At 37.7% G+C, this 17,884-nt stretch overlaps 1 pseudogene; it reads left to right on the top strand.

Annotated features, from left to right (window-relative positions):
- The first annotated feature begins 14,096 nt into the window (after positions 1-14,096).
- LOC148020423 (GPN-loop GTPase QQT1 pseudogene) lies at positions 14,097-15,218 on the top strand (annotated as a pseudogene).
- The last annotated feature ends 2,666 nt before the right edge of the window (positions 15,219-17,884 follow it).

Consider the following 17,884-nt stretch of genomic DNA (forward strand, 5'->3'; position numbering starts at 1 on the left):
GCTATGATTTATAAGGCTATACTTTATCATGTGCTCTTCTGATTCTACACTTTGTAGTTTACACACCTTGCATAACCTTGTCTCTCTTTCCTGTCCACTCCATGCACCTGTCTCAATCAATAAAATGTGTGATTGAGTTCGAAGTCATGCAATACTCTGTCTAAATACCACTGAGATTGGGTTGGCTATGTATGGCTGTGTGTGTGCCTCTGCCTGCATGTAGAGGATTCCCAACATGAAGGATAGATATGCATACTGTAATAAGCAAGTTTGCCATTTGCTCCCTTGCTTTGATGTTTTGCTTGATATACTCGTAAGAGGTCTGATTGAAATGTGTCCATGCATATATCTTCAAATGCCATATCTAGATATCTATCCATTCCCCACACTTTAAACCATTTTCACATATCCAGCACCCATCCTGTTGAAAGCACTTTACCTTTCCACATTTCTGTAGGCGTGTGCTAGCATCCCATGCCCGTTTGGGGAGCCTATTGTCATCCATTTGACGTACTCGGGTGGCATATCTCAGTAGTACTCGGAACATAGCATGTACCTCAATTGGCCGACGGCATGTTTCCAAGAGCATAAGTACATATGGTGTGGTGCTTTTGATGCCCAAATGTCTATGAATAAAAGCTTTTTGCAGCTTCTCAATGTCATTCCATGCAGATGAGGAGATGCTCCCCCCCACACTTCCACTCCATATAATACTGTTTGTAGAACATATGCATAAAAAATCATACAACGTATTTTCTAGCATTTAGTATTTGTACGGCTGCACACACACACACACACACACACACAATGTGTGCATGTGCATACACTAGTGTTTGATAAAATAAAAACACTTTATAATTGAATATCCTAAGTATTGATTTCATGGAAAATGTACGGTCACATGAATGGCTTTTGCTAAATAGGTGTGATATCTTTTGTCAAATTCATATATTATCTTAGAGATCATATCAAGCAATAGAAATGACATGTGAAGAAAAATGGAGTCCCTTTTATTCACCAATGAAGAGACTTAGAATTTACTGGACTAATTGCAAGGTAGAACTCTTTTTCTTAGGAATTATCGAGAAGATAAGGAAGAAAAGGGTTAGTGCAATCTATTCAATGGATAAAAAATTTGTGGAAAAAGCCTTTCTATTCTTTAAGTGCATGGCATGGACTAAGTCATTGGTCGTGTCAAGGACCCACAAAGGGTTAAAGTTTGATTAATGATATCATCAATACTCACATCAAAATAATAGATAAAGTCATCTCTCTCTCTCTCTCTCTCTCTCTCTCTCTCTCTCTCTCTCTCTCTCTCTCTCTCTCTCTCTCTCTCTCTCTCTCTCTCTCTCTCTCTCTCTCTCTCTCTCTCTCTCTCTCTCTCTTTGCTCCTTCATTTTTTTTCCCCATCACTTCTTTCCCTATTTTCTTATTTTCCTCTTCTATTTTTAAACCCCTCCTTCTTTTAGGCATGCCAATTTAGAATTTCAACTTATTCATGAAGTCAATGTCACAGTTCCACTTACCATATGAACAACTAGCTGCCCCCTAGAGCTACCTATTATTACTTATCAAGATAAGTAATATTCCTTGATGTTCTTTTATTAAACTCATTAAGCTCGAGAGATGAGAAAATCAAATGAAGCCTAGGATGTCCAAATGCTAGAGGCAAAGTATCTCTTTTGTTAATATATTAGAAAGATAACCTTATGAGAATTTGATCTAAGGGACTCTTGTATAATGTAGCTATTGTTTAATAAAGATATGATTTGTGAAACAATTTCTAAACAATGTTCTTTGAGATTATGAAATGTTTAACAATAATTTTTTTTCTTTAAGAGATGCTTAAGATGAAATCTTAAACATTTGTTCTGAAGATATGAATCTTCTTATTTAACATCCATAACATTTTAGAGAATATTGTGTTAGGTGCATCACCAACATATCTATTTACATGAAGATATTATACTCACTCTCCTTCTTCAAAATATATATCAATCTATAAACAAATATTGTTTCAAATAAGTACCAACATATTTATTTAGAATGACCAAATATACTCCTCCTTACTCATTCAATATGCATATCTTTATAAGGATATTACACATTGCTTTGTGATCAAGATCTAAATAGCTTTCTAAACTCTTGGTTAAGAAGTAGGCCAAGTCTAAAAGTGGATTTTTACCTCAAGGTGGCGAAATATGAAGGGAAAATAATGTAAGAGTGTAAAATTCTCTATAATGTCAAAAACAACATGGTGATGCTATCTAATAGAATTTTTAGTTATGCTTAATTTATTCATTGAACACAACTCCATTTTGGGAAACATTATTCTAGATAAGCAAAATATAGTGTATCAAGAACACTAACCTTATTTCTCACCACCATATCTAATCTATGGTATATTATTGGTGATGTCTAAAATTATAATTTTCTTATTTACTAGTGTTAGATTTTAATGCATCCAAATGATCTACGAAAATTTTAGGATAAATGAAGCATTATTTTAACTAAAATTTTTATGATTTAAGAAATACAATAATAAAACATAATTTGGATAAAACTTTTTGAAAGCATAACAAAGCATAGCAAGGGTGCATAAGCGCATGTAAGCATTTTCATTTTTTTCTATGTGGATTTAATTTATGTAAACCCTTATAGGATTCATGAAAACTGGAACCCCCCTAAAACTACAAAGCATAGATAAGATATTAATCGCCGTGTGTAATTGCCTACTTTATGTTTTCATAGTTTAGAATATGTTGGCTTCCAACATGACTTCATTTTTTTGGCTTTATTTTTCTTTGGTTTTATTACACATTTCACATTTTTTGGTTGAGAATGTATTTAAGAACGTGTTTGCCTTGTCCAAAAATGTTGAACCTTCATTGAAACTATCAATCATTGTGAAGAATAGGTAAAATTCAAGATGCACGTGCACTTGAGAGAGCTCATGTCACTGTGCACCCACTATTCTTTATATTCACATTGGGATACTCCACCAGTTAAGAAACATGGTTTGAGAGAGTGAGGAGGATGGGTCACTTTGAGGGTTGTGAAGGGTGTCAACAATTGTGAGACTAGGTTTTGTCTTCTAATCATTATCAAATGACTGTTTCTTCATGAAGAGTGTTGGCACCATAGAGTGGAGAGCAATTCCTTTCCATTAAGAGGTGAGGCTTTCAAGTGTAAAGGACCTATGATAATCAAGGAACTTTGTCTTGCACAATGCATTGGACATGACACTATAGATAGGCTAGGCACTATAGCCTCTAGTGCACATGACTTTATGTGAAGCATTGTGTGCTTTGAGCATACAAGCTATTGATTCTTTATATACACTTCTTCAAATTTTCAAGAGCATGTGGTCCAATTTTCTAACATAATCCTTGATAAGTAAACCACATTTAAAAACAAGTTTATCTAAAGATCTAGAGACTTTTTAAAGACCTAAGAAGGCGCCTAGGATAGATGTGCATTTCCTAAATGGATGTTTATGTTCTAGTGCTTCCCATGCTGGCTTGAGAAATCACTTATTGAGACATTGGCATTGATAGCTTCTTCTTTGGTTTGAGCTTATATATGATGGTATTACTAGAGCCGATGCAAGTAATGTCTCTCTTGGATTATTCCAGCTTCTTAAGGATAGGAGGCTTGATTCATTCATTTTGGGCTAGAGCTCATGCTTGGGTGGTGCACCTATAAGAAATCATATATATCACATGTGTTCAAAGGAAATCAAACATACTATTTCTTTACATGCTATAAGGCCATAAAATGACCCCTTTACTTTATTAAAATTACACTTTTAAAAATAATTATAATTAAAAATACTTCTTATATATAATCTTGTAAATTTTACTAAATAAAATATGCTTTCTTGTGAACTCACATGGTATCTTACATGTTTTATAAGGTGCATCCCCTGGGAGCTCATGAGGGTTATTCTCTTTAACTTTCTATAGAGGCGTTGTGTCAAATTGTGAAGTATTACTTAGGGAGAGTTTTAGTGATTGCATTGTTGTGTGGTGGTCATGACTAATTTTGTAGGTTCTCAAAAAACTGGTTATTATAGTGCAAAGCTTGAGAACTTGAGCTATTATATTTGGATATTTTCCTTTTGAGAGGAAGAGAAGTTCCTTTACCACTAATCTACAAGAGTTATCATTGTTTGAGTTATTACTAGATCTTTTTGAGATTTTTCTCTAAGATAGTTAATTTGCTAAGGTAGTACTTCCCTATTGGTACTCCTTTTTCTCTTGACTATTAGTAAATGAAGAGTGTTTCATTATTCTGTTCCTCCTTTTGAACATGGGTTTGAAGCCCACTTAGAGGACACCTATATCTATTCTAAATCTCAAATCACAACATTCACATATGATAAAGTGCGATGCAAATTTCATGAGACTTCACCACTCTTAACACAAGTTGTGCTCCTACCAATAGTGTACTGGTTCAATCATTGATGAATATACCCTTTTATTAGCAAATCAATTTTAGAGACACTCTCAAACTAACATTAGAATCTTTTTTCATGTCAAAAAAGAGTAGAATTAGTAGCCTATGCTACTATTGGTCCTTAAAAAAAGATGTCCATGTAGCATCCAAAATCCCATGATTTTTGTCTTTCTCTCTTGGTCTTCTCAAAGTATATAGGACTTTAAAACATCTATTTTGTTAATTTTTTCTACCTTAGCTTTCCAATATTTTCAATCTTCTTAGACTTACCATATTGTGGATGTACAAAGGAAGGGATGTACCATTGTCTATCTCCAAAGAATATAAGACCTCTCTCCTTGGCCAAGCATGGACTTTCTCCACCTCTCGGCCATGGCCACACCCCTCAAACCACTCCACACACTCCACCCTTTGCCCATGAACTCTACCCATGAACTTGGCCCTTGACTATGAACTTATCCTTGGACATGATCCTCTCATTGACCCTTAGATAACTTAGACTCTCCACTAGCCACTCAACCCAAGACTGTTAATCGATCCACAAGGGTCGCATCATGCACTACTCGCACTCCAACCTTCTATCAACTCCGAGCTTAGGCCCTCAGTTCACTGGGAAGCCTTAGCCCTTGACCATTGTACTCAAATGTGGTTTGAGTAGGCCATACAAAACTCAAACACTCACCACTTCATTTGGCCCATGTCCATAATCACTTCTGATAATTTATTGAAAAGGTTTCTTGAGCTTTGAATTGGCCCTCCTTGACCCACACTATAGGCCCTTGGCCCTTGCTTATTAATATTTTCTTTCTCAATCGGCCACTCTTGGCCAATCCTTAATTAGATTGTAGTGGGTTTGGCCCCTTTTTATGCCTCCCCATGTCATGCTCTATGAGATTGACGTTAGGACCATTAGACACATCCTTATTTATTCAAGGATCTTGACTTATGAAGTACATGGCTATCTCAAGGAGAAGAAGAAGACTTAATGAGCCATGTCCCTTACTCTCCCATACTCTTAACTCACACATTCATGCTCTTGTTTTCAATAACCAAAGAGATAGGATGGAAAAGAAGGGGAAAGGATCCAAGGAGCTTCTTATTGACATGTCCCTCACTCCAAACACACTCTTTTAGGGTTTTCCTATCCCCCTTGGGCTACTTCCTTCAATTCATGCTTTTCATATCCTTTCTTGCTCAAGTGGTAGAGTAATTCTTATTTAGTCATCTTAGTTAATCTATTTGATTTATTCCATGCCTTCCAAGGTACTTGAGGTTAATTCTAGCTAGGTCTTTAGCTGTTCAAGATCTTCTATTTGTAGGATGCAATCCAAAAATGTTGCTTCCCTAAATTTTCTCATTACTTGGCCATGAAAAATTTGTAGGCTTCCTTACATCTTATGCTAGCTCTCTCACTGTATAGTGTTGTGCCTAGGTCATTGGATGGCTTCATCATGACTGTTTCATACAATCTCTATGTTTCACCCTCTATTGCCTCACGGCCCCTATTAGGTTAGCAATGATCATTTCTTGTAGCCCTGTGTATGTAAATTTCTAATAGCCCTATGCTTATAGATGATTTGGCATTTGACTTTTGTGCAAGGCTATTTTGGCTTTTTCTTGGGCTAGCTAGAGGGAGATATCTATTAGTTTCTAATTCATTTCAAGTAGCTCTTTACATAGCATGTCCACCCCTTCCTCCTTAACCTTGAGCATTACATCTCTTTCTCAAAGCTCCAAGTCCTTTTCCTGAATATTTGAACCCTTTTTCTTAAGTTGATTTTAGAGTTCTTGCACTTGGTCTTCGGACTCCAAAGGAAATTCTTATATGCTTCCTAGATTTCATCCAACCATTTATGAAGATATTGTCTTGCCAATATGGCTTCAACCTTATCCCTCTTGAGCTCCTCACATAGCTACTCTAGAGTTCCCACTATGCTTATTGTGTTTGGGCCTCCTATGGGTGATTCATGTGTTCTTATGGATGACTCCTTCAAACATGACCTGTTTTCCTAATTCATAGTTGTGTTTTCTTTTTCCCTTTGTGATTCATGCGTTCTCATGGATGATTCCTTGATTTGCACCTTTATATTTTCTATCTAAGTCATTAGCCCGGGGGGTTCATTATAGATGTTGTATGGTATCACGTGAGTTTAAGGGAGGGGGATTTTTGGAAGGGGACACTTAAGCGTATACATTAGAGGTAGACCCCTCTTAATTTCCTATATTGAACTTAAATTTAAGGAGGGGATAGAGGAAAAAAAGAAGGGGGGGATGCGTTTGATCACCTCTCTCCATAGATTGGTTTCTCCATGGCATACAAGAGACCTTGACAAGTAAGGTTAAAACCCTAAACCCTTACATAGTAGGGTTATTGAATTAATCATAGTGTGGGAGGGGGGGGGGGGGAGTTGGCACTCTCCCATGGTTTTGGTAGAGAGATTCAACTCCCCTTCTTCCAAAGAGAGCTTGGTGTCTGCTTGGTGTAGTCACTTTAAGTATAAAGGGGCTCGATTCCCCTACTCTCTCTCCTCATGTGGTAAGGGGGCACAGGCACTCAAAAACATTGCGACACATACTTCGATGGTATCCAAGTGCCACTACATAAATCACTTTGTGATATGACCATTTTGATACTTTTAATTGCTTAGGATAATTCCAACTTTTAAAAAGAAAGTTAGTATATGTTCTATGAAGACTTACATTTAAGAAAGGGGATACATAAAAAGTCATACATATATGTATCTTATAAGCTTAAATAGGGGGATATATTAGTCTTACAAGCTTCATAAATAGGGTTTTTTTTTAGAAGTCCTTGCACGCATGTGACATGTCTTCTTTACTATGAGTGAACCCCCCATGGTCATTAGCCCATAAAGGATTTTTGCCTCAAAGGTACGTGATCTCTCTATCATTATTTCCTTCCTCTTAAAGAATTCTGCTTTTTTTCCAAGATCTATGCCACCTACTAAGAGATAGACTAATCCTTCTTGGGCAGTACTTGTTCAATAATGGAGATCCTAATTACTCTTTTGTGCTATTTTTGACTATGATTCATCTAGGCTTCTAGTTTCTTACATTCCTTCTTTGATCTCTTTTCAAAGCTTTGGTGATCATATGCTACTCTTTTGTCTTCCCCTCCTCAAATTCCCTTGATGATGATGACCTCAGCTCAACTTCCTCCCTTTGGTCCTTTTTCTCCTATTCCAACTTATTAGTGGGTTTGGGATTTTGATTTCTTCTCCCCACCTCTTCTCTTTATCCTAGGTGATGTGTTCTCTAGTGTGACCCTTGGTTGAGTTTGGGACTTGTATGGGGATGGACCATTATGAAAAAATGAACTTTGAAATGGGCCTTTTAGCCCCCCCTTAAAACAAGGAAAAGTGGAGAGAAGAATAGTAAAATAATCCTCTTCTCTCTCCACTTTTGCAATCTCATTTTACATTTTTTCTATCACCCACAAAGGATTTACACAAATTTCTTCTAGCTCCTCATTAATAACCCTTTTTAAATCAAATTATACATTAAAAAATAGTTAGTTACAAGAGTGTGTGCTTGGTTTTCAATGCAAAATGATTAGCATATATGAAAATTTTCATTTTTAAAGAAAAATAAAAATTTTGAGAGTTTTTTTAAGATAACATGGGAGATTTTCTAAATCTCACTTTTGGTCAACAAACAAACATGCTGGTTAATTTTTTCATTTTTTTCGAAATGTTTTTAGAGGTTAAATTGAATTTTCTAAAATTTGACAACTTTAGATCATCCTTGTCTCTAAGCTATTCTTCTCCATTTCACTACTCTCTCATAGCTCTATTGTGATCTTTTCTATGTGTCTACCTTGACACAATGAACTACCTTGACCTCTCTTGCTCACAATAAATCTATCTATTTTTATGTCCTATTCCTTCACACTCAACTATTCCATTTTCCTTGACATCTCTGTGTGTTCTTCCATCCTATCTTCACTCACTAAGCTACCTACTTTTACATCCCTATGTCTATTTGTGCCTCCCTAGTCTACCTTCGTAGACATCAAAATCTTTATTTCCATTAACATGTTTGCGCATCTATTTATGTCTCTTTGATCTACCTCCATAAAATCAAGAACCTTGACACCATTAGCATCTCTATGTATCTACCCACACTTTTTTACCCTACCTTGATATACATCAAACCCCCTATTTTCATTATCATCTTTGTATGTTTATCTCTACGTGGTTATCTATGCCTCTCTAATTTACTTGCATAGACTTTACCCTATTTTCATTAACATCTTTGTGTATCTATCTATGCTTTTTTAGTTTATCTCCATTAACATATTTATGTTCCTATTTGTACCTCTCTAGTTTTTATCCATAGACTCAACTTTCCTATTTCCATTAACATCTCTATTGTCTTCCTAGGGGTGGCATCCAGCTGACAAAATACAAATAAGAAAAGGTTGGAGTAAAAATAAAAGTGAGTGTCATAAAAGGATTCAGTGTCGCCTTGCGAGGGCTTGGTAGGTTCTTGGGTACCGAGATAGGACCTAAGGCTGATGCCCTGTTCTTCTTGGGTCAGTACACTCAACTCCCTCCTTTTTACACGCCTGAATATGTAAAATAAAAGCCTCCAAGGAGCATGTGCTAAAAGAGATAATATTTCTTGATCAGACTATAGGAGTCCTCGCCTAGTAGGAGCTCCTAGTTGAGTTGTCCTCCGTTGGACCGATAGTTTTGATGCCAGAAGGAATATTCTACAGTGGATTTCGTGAGGTTTCATGGTGGATTCTGTAAAATTATATTTGTTGCCAGGGCTCATACACAAGGTGGATTCCTTGTGCGAAAAGTCGATGGGGATGCTTGTCCTTTTCGGGTGTCTTGTTAATTTAATGTGCAAGTGGGTGATTCCATAGCGGGTGATTCCGCAAAATACATATTTAAATTAATGGACGTTTATGAGTTTAGAGTGCGCACTCGTAATAAAGACTGCTATGTATTCACTTTTGTCAGTTTAATTTTATTATTTTTTGACAATTGTGAATGCTTCAATTGATGTGTAGAGCAAGCAACGGTGGCATTGAGAAGCACTGGGTGATAGCATGTATTCAAGTTATTTAAAAGAAATTATCATTTTGATGGGTGCACATCTTAGGCGTGGCGCTAATATTTACTTTGATGCACTTATTTATTGAAGCGCCTGACATTTATTTATTATTTTGTATGTGCATGGGCACACAATTTAAATATTTGTTATTGGACATTATATTTGGGCATATCTCGACTCTTTGGATGCCCAATCGCTTTAATTCTTTAGTGGGACAAAAGCTAAAGCATACTAATTGTAAATTGGGCTATTTTTTGAGCTTGGAGATGAATAATATATCAAATATATGCTTTGTGGAGCACTCACAAAAGGCATGGGGGAAGATTGTACCCAATTAGTCTTTTGCTTCATGTCGTGCAAGTCTTCTCTCTTGTTTTTTGTGCAAAAGTAGAGTTCTTTTGTTCTTGGGGACCTTCCAGTGCTTGCTACGTATGCATACAACATCCGATCTGTGCACTAGTGGTATCAGAGCGAAGTTGAGATTGAGGGCTTCCAATCACTTACTATCTCCCGCGAAGGCGACGCTCCTAGAACGATTGAGTTCTACAGTCAATATTGCGGCAATCCGTCAATACCAACGTGTTCCTGGCAATGCAGAATCCCCTGCTACGCACTTGGATCATGAAGGACCAGCCTCTACAGACGGAGGACCATGCAGGAAGCTTCTTCATCAAGTCTTCTATTCTCAGAAGAAAGAGATAAGAAATTTTCAATTGGTGTGGTTAACAAGCTTAATAAGCTTTTTATAAAGCTTAATCCCACAAAATTTAATGGCGACGGCGGCAAGATACAGTCGACGGCGTCGATCGTGACCAGGACATGGCCCCGTCCTGGAACAAAAAAATTTAACCATTAAGATTTTTCAAAGCTTAAAGACTTTAAGCTTCTTTAAAGCTTAAAACAATTATCTTCTTTAAATCTTCTCATAGCAACAGTTCCCATAGAAACAACCACAAACTCGTCTTCAACCTTCTCGCAAGCCCCTGTTCACACTTGTGGACTGACAGAGTTCAATTCCAGCAAAAAAGATTGCTACATGCAGAGTACACGCATGAATATCCTCTTGGAAGAAGACCGTGACACCAATTTCAGCATCCACAAAGAAGAAATACTGTAAAAAGCCATTTTAAAAAAAAGAGAAATAAGCCTTGTAAACCCGACTTTGAGCTACGCTCATCCTGCTAACAAGATTTTGAGTGTGTGAGGTCTTTTGGAATTTTGCAGGATGTCCGATCAAACCATGGAAGATTTTATGGCTAAAGGTGATTTATCAGAACCAACGATGGAGCAAAAACTGGATCTAATTATGATGTAGCTTCAAGAGGAACCAAGAGCACGTCAAACTTTGCAAGCTCAATTGGCCAATCTGCAACGATCTTGTCAGAGAGAGAACTAGGGAGAGAGAAAGAGGAGAGAGAAGACTACAAAAGAGAGAGAAAGACTGCAGGAAGAGAGAGAAGAAGAGTGATGAGGAGAGAGAAAGACTAGATTTAGAGAGAGAAAGATAGGAAAGAAGGGGAAGCCATAGAAGCTGTGAGCAAGATGGGAGAGAAATACTGTAATTGTATTAATGTGTCAAAAAGATGTGTAAAATTACATGTCCTCTCCTTTTATACCAATATCAGTGTGACATGGCATAATGTCAATGTTATTTACACTAAATCCTTATTCTCAGCTTCTTACAATCCATCCCTTCCCAAAAGTTTTTGTCCTCAAAAACAAACCTGAAAGACTAGAAAAGGATAGACGAAACAGAGTACTACTCTGATACAAGGGCTACAAAAATAGGAAAAGCACTAGTTTGAACTAAGTAATGGAGAGGATCATAAGTGGGAAAGGTGAATAGGCCATATGAACATCCATTTTGAAATGATAAAACTGAAAACTGAACCATCATAACTCCAAGAAAGGACACCTGCAAGAAATAGGCAGCTTGATGTCTACTACAGAACCTGTTGTAGTAAAATGGAGATATCTTGGGATGGGTATATCCAAATCAAGTGTGCTATGAGTCAAAAGAAAACTCATTAGACATACTTGCAACCCATATAGATATCCTTCTTTTGTAATCAAAACAGAATTGAAGCTGAACCAAAACAGTAAGCTGTCCAGAAACTGTCTGCAGTAGAACCAGAGGTAAATGGAGTAATTTTCAGCCAAATAAGCCTCTCAAAGATGAAAATTCTGAACCCCAATATGGACGTTGGCCTAATGAAGGTGCAAAATCCTGCTCAAAACCTCCTGGATCAAAAGGTATTCCATCATAATGATTGTCCAAGAGAATAGAATGCCTCTCAACCACATACTCCAATCCACCCGGATCAAATGGATACGATGAAGTATCCCCATAATCAAGTTCATGATCCCATCCATAATCCCCCGGATCATAGGGAAGCACAATGCCATCTTCATATTCATGTAAGCCCAAATCATGTATTATATCATCATCAGACATGCGCCAGTCATCATAACCATGATCAAGGTACTCATTATCAAATGCGTTCAATGGCTGTTGTAAACCTTGATTAAGTGTAAACTGATGCTCAAGAATATCATCATGAGGTTTCTCTAAGAGTCTAAAACCTTCAGCATAACCATCTGCATCTACAAGTGCTTCATGTGATTCATCAACGAAGATGCCATCAGCTTGTACATCTTGCTCATCCTCTTGTTGATCATGTTGTTCATTATCCAAATCTTGTTGTTCAACTTCCTCATTGTTCTCTTCTTCATAAGAACTCATCATTACATTTGGGTAATCATGAGGTATGAACTGATTGGGATATGGGGTACCATGGTAGTTATGAACTTGCTACTGATCAAAGCTAGAAGAGTACTGATAAGCATAACCATTACGGTCACATCCATAAGAACTGGGCTGCTCAACTAAGAGAGCTTCACAAGTATAATCATAACTATGTTGCTGAAGAGGTGGATGCTCATAAGCATAAGCATGTTGTCCATAATAGCCATTCTGCTACCAAGGTTCAATGGAATGATACTCTGCATTATGATATGGTACATCATATTTATAAGCATTAACATGCTGTCCAAATGTACTTACATACTGCTCATATTCATTTGCATGTTGTTGCTATTCATATTCATAAGATGCATGTTGATCATAGTATGTACCATCAACATATAGATGTTGTCCATAAGCATAAGCATTTGATTCGTGTACCATCAGCATATACATGTTGGCCATAAGCATAAGCATTTGATTCAGGTCTTGCTCTTTTTTCTATAACCGCCTTCATAAGAGCAATACACCGATTAGCTAAAACTCCAAGTTTGTCAATATTAGCATGTGTTTGAAGCCAACCTTGTTCACTAGAGCTGGAGCTATTGATCTCAATTGCCATTGTAGTCAAGTTGCTTTGAAAATATTCCAAATCATGACAGAAGTCAGCTACAACCATATCATGAATCATAAATCCTCAAGAATGCAGAGATATCTCGTGGTTCTTGTACCAAACTTTACTAACAAGAGATATGTTGTTCCTGTCCTTGCCTGTGTTGGTGAATTTTAGGACCTCTATCCACCACTGATTGATTTGCAATTGTATCAAGCTTGCATTTGATAAGACCTTTTGAAGTCTGAAAGGTTTAGCTACAGATTTCAGGACATAGCTTGCAAGTATGAGGGCATCATCATCAACTGTGGAAGAACTGTTTCTGTGTCTTCTTTAGTTATGCTGAGTTACTTTCTTCTTCAGTTATGCTACCACTATGAACATGTGCTCCAAATCTGTAACCCTCCAATGCATGAACCAACCACAACAATTAACGTCTCTCAAGAAAACCAGCAAAAGCCAAGCATTCAGTTGCAAAGTAACTTGCAACCAATGAAATGGAAAATCTGTAATCTGCTACCCCTAAACAATCAGAGAAGGTGTGTACTGTTCAAGTAGATCAATGCATATCAATGCTGCAACTCCACACTGTTTCTAGCAGACAACTACAAAGGCTTCATATCTATCACAAGCATACATTACTCCTCCATATTCTTCACATACATTTGCAAACAACACTGATCAGTGAACAGGTCCCTGAATGCAGTTAGGGACACTAGAAATTGGCTATAAAACATCTGTAGCAGCAGTACTGACATGGGCCTTCAATACAACAGACTTTTTGCATTAATTATAGAAAGTATGTCAACCCTGATGGCAAAAGTTTGATGATGCCAACTTCCCTCTACAGATGATCATCCATAATATCACTGTCCTCACCTTAAAATTCTGGTTTCACTCGTCTGACATGCATACTCACAAAATACACAGTCCCCAAATTAGGACCAGCAGACACATTCAAATGTACCCTGTCTTGAGATTCAACACATTCAGGTCTTCATTGTTTGAAGTAAACTCGATTTCATTTGTACACAGACCAAAGGAAAATCTCTAACTGCCCTGCTCCTAATCGCTGGTCTTTGAAACAAAAAGCCTTGTCTCCCACCATATAGTCACCGAGTCCATACAATCCTTGCAATCCTGTTGGCTTGCCATCTACACCTTCATAAAAGGAGTGGTCTTCCACCTATTCCAGTCATGCATTCTCCACCTCGTCCTGTGACTATTAAGGATCAACAGGACTGGAAGATACCTCCCTGTATCTCCACTTGGAACAATCAGAAGGGATACACTATTCCTCTTGACAAACATCTTGCAGTAGATGGTAGAGGGCTCCGGATGTCCAAATTAATGAAAATTTTGCCAAACTCTCTGAGGCTCTTTATGTTGCAGAGCAGAAGACCAGAGAAGCAGTGGAGATGACGACAAAAACAGGATTCTGATTACGTATTGCCACTGGTATAAACGCAGGTCTAATCAGCCTTGATGAAGGCTTGAATCCATCACGCCTTTGCATGAAAGCCTGATGGAGGTCAAAGGTTGGAGGCTAATCTTGGCAGCAGTTGTAGCTAGGACTTGCATTCCAATGCTGAGAATATTGTATCTGAGATGACCAACAAGTGGAATTATCAATTAGCTGTAGTGCACTTGGTGGATGCTCACCTTTGTAGTGATCTTGGGAAGTATCTCAGCACACTGTTGCTTTCCTTATCAACAATGCTGCATTTGGAGCTTCCTCATATTAACATGTTATCAAAATTGAACTTATTGAAAGCTATGGCAAGCTAGCTTTCAATCTGGACTTTTACACTGATGTGCAAGATCTCTCCTACCTGCAGTTTGGCCTCAACCACACGTTCTGCCAAGTACAGGAAGCTTACCAAGGATCTCTGTGAGCTTGTGGAGGACTTCTCCCTGGTGAACTTTACAACACTCAATATACAGGACAAGGAAAGTGTGGCAAACATAGTGAAGCTTATTGATAAATGCAATGGCTATGTCTTTTTTGGAATTGAAGGTAACATAAACGAGTTTATGAAGTTGGCTGCCAGGGACCTAGACTGGGACTACTACAGAACAGCTGTTCAGGAGAAATATATGGCATACAGCTTCCTGGCCCTCCCTCTGCGCGTGAACTGTGCTCTTTCTGTGTCTCTCCCATTCGGAATTTCCCCTCTCCTGTTTGTTGTGCCGGTTCTGGAACAGTTTTTCCTGCCTGGAAGCTGCACCCTCCTTTCAGCCCTTTCGCTCTCGGTGCTACATGCCTGTGATTTCACCTGCAGTTCTGTGAGGAAGTGGGCAAATCTTGGACTTCTTTGAACTCTTGATCCAATGTGCCAACGCAACTGGAGGTGGAGCAGCTGAACAAACTGGGTCTGGGCCTGTTGGTGGGATGGAAATGCTTACTGTTCTTGGCCAAGATGGAACCTAAAACTGTGGATCTAGTCTCCAGGACTATTGCAATACTCTCCAAACTGTTCAAGTATGCCAATGTGTATTAGTGTACTGTAACTCCACGCAAAGCATTTGGCTTCTTCCATTTTTGCCTGTAGCTTCTGAAAAATCTTCTGCTACCTGCTGTCTTTAGGGTTTCAAAAAGACAAAATACTTGTGAAGAGAGGTTGTTGAAAACACCATAGATGCTGGAAGGAATCCTTGAAGAAGGAGAAAAAAAAGAAGAAAAGTTTGCTCTCTAAAGCCTCTTCAAAGCCTTCAATAATGGTGCTCCACTTGTTAAGAATGAAGAGTAATGAAAGTACCAGCATGAAATGCCTGTAAAAACCTCATGGCTGAAATCTAGGAGAAGATCTCTATTGCGAACTCCATGAAAGCTTTGGCAAAAGCTTGGAGAAAGAGGAAAGGAAGACCTCTTTTGAAAAGTAACCACAATTTAATCCCAAACTAAGCCCGGTTAACCATCCTTTACCCTAATTACCTCCAATTTTGCATAAAATTTGATGACGACCTGTCATTTAAGCCATTCTCCACCATATCTGACCTTGGATATCTCTAGATGTAGTCTCTTACTAATTATAGATGATCTGCAGCACTCCACTAGTCACTGTCTTGTACAATTTTTGTCTGAAAATTGATTTTGATAGAGGATAATAGGACTGAAAATAGAAGAAAACAATGGATCAAAGACCAATGCTCTGATACCACTTGTCAGAGAGAAAACTAGGGAGAGAGAAGACTGCAGAAGAGAGAGAAAGACTGCAGGAAGAGAAAGAAGAAGAGTGGCGAGGAGAGAGAAAGACTAGATTTAGAGAGAGAAAGACAGGAAAGAAGGGGAAGCCATAGAAGCTATGAGCAAGATGAAAGAGAAATATTGTAATTGTATTAATGTGTCAAAAAGATGTGTAAAATTACATGTCCTCTCCTTTTATACCAATGTCAGTGTGACATGGCATAATGTCAATGTTATTTACACTAAATCCTTATTCTCAGCTTCTTACAGATCTATCACCAATCAAGATGGACCATAATCTGAAGATCTAATACGACATACAATCGATGCAACACTTGAAGCGCAATCTATTCGGAAAGAAACAAAGATAAGTAAAAGAAATTTCAAATTTCGTACTTTCAATGGGTCACACGATGGAAAGACTGTACTTGCTTTTATCAGTCAATTTGATGATTATTTCCATGAAGAAAAATATGCTGAGAAAGACAAAATTAAGCATGTCACTAATCATCTAGTGGACAGAGCATCCCTATGGTGGACTGTTGTCCGCAAAAGCATTGATTATCCTACTACTTGGGAGACTTTCCAAAAGAAATTTTTGCAGAATTTCCTTCCACCCCAATTCCACGAAAAAGCAATCAAACAATGGGATCTTCTGCCAACAGAGGGATCATGAGCCTATTTCACAATATACCGAGAGTTTTTGGAATGCTTTATTGCAACTTCGAATGCTCGAAGATGTACTTGAGGCAACCCATAAATACAAGTTTATGTCTGGCTTACTTGGACATTTTTATGCGGAGGTGAACATGTTCAAGCCACGAACATGCAATTTCCTTGGCCCATGACACTGAAGATAAAATTCGAGGACGAGAGAAGTGACCACAACAATTTCAAACTAATGGTAACTTTGGTTCAAAACAGTTCAATTCAAATTTTTGAATATTCAATCAAAATTGTTTCCTTCCATCTTCATTCCGTAAATCTTGGACACAACCCCCTACTTTACCATCAAACACAAATCCAAATCCTAAGCCATCTTTACAGCCAAATCCCAACATTCCTAAAGTTTTCGCTATTACCAATAATGTGTCTAAAGCCAAACTTGTAGTCTGTTATAAATGTCATCAACCTGGACATCTAGCGGCATATTGTCAATCCAAAAATCCAACTGTTCACATCAATTGTTTGGGAGCGATAGAAGATGAAGAACATGAAGAAATGCCAGACTTCACGGAAGATGATGACGATATGGGTACTACTTCAAATACTTTACCAGGTATGCCAAATCCCCATTCTTTATTAATGATGAAATGTCTTGTGCATGGTAAAGAAAACACTGTTTTACATGATGATGGGAGCACACATGATTTTATCTCTGCAAAATTGGTCAAAGAATTGAATTTACATACTGTTTCTACTCATTATCGCATCAAGGCTACATTCTTAGGCACTACATACAATGGAACACAAGAAGTGTATGACTTAGAAATTAAAATTGGTGACTATGTTGAACGTAGACATTTCTTAGTTGTGCCTTTATAATCTAGTGACAGTATCTTAGGAATGCCTTGGCGTCATTAGTATAATCCCAATATAGATTATTCCACGTATTCAATGAAGATTCATTCTAATGGGAAACAAATCACATTGCATGGTATGCACACTTTCAATAATTTTTCATTGCTTAGTCATACACAGGCTAAATGTGCATTACGAAAAGGTAGCAAATCCTACTTAATATGGGTGAATGAAATTGAAGCTAAAGAAAATTAGATGCATCCTAGGCACACATAAT

Source organism: Lygodium microphyllum, chromosome 19, assembly GCF_053477565.2.
Source record: "Lygodium microphyllum isolate KBCC chromosome 19, Lygodium_microphyllum_v1.1.10, whole genome shotgun sequence".
NCBI classification, from domain to species: Eukaryota; Viridiplantae; Streptophyta; class Polypodiopsida; order Schizaeales; family Lygodiaceae; genus Lygodium; species Lygodium microphyllum.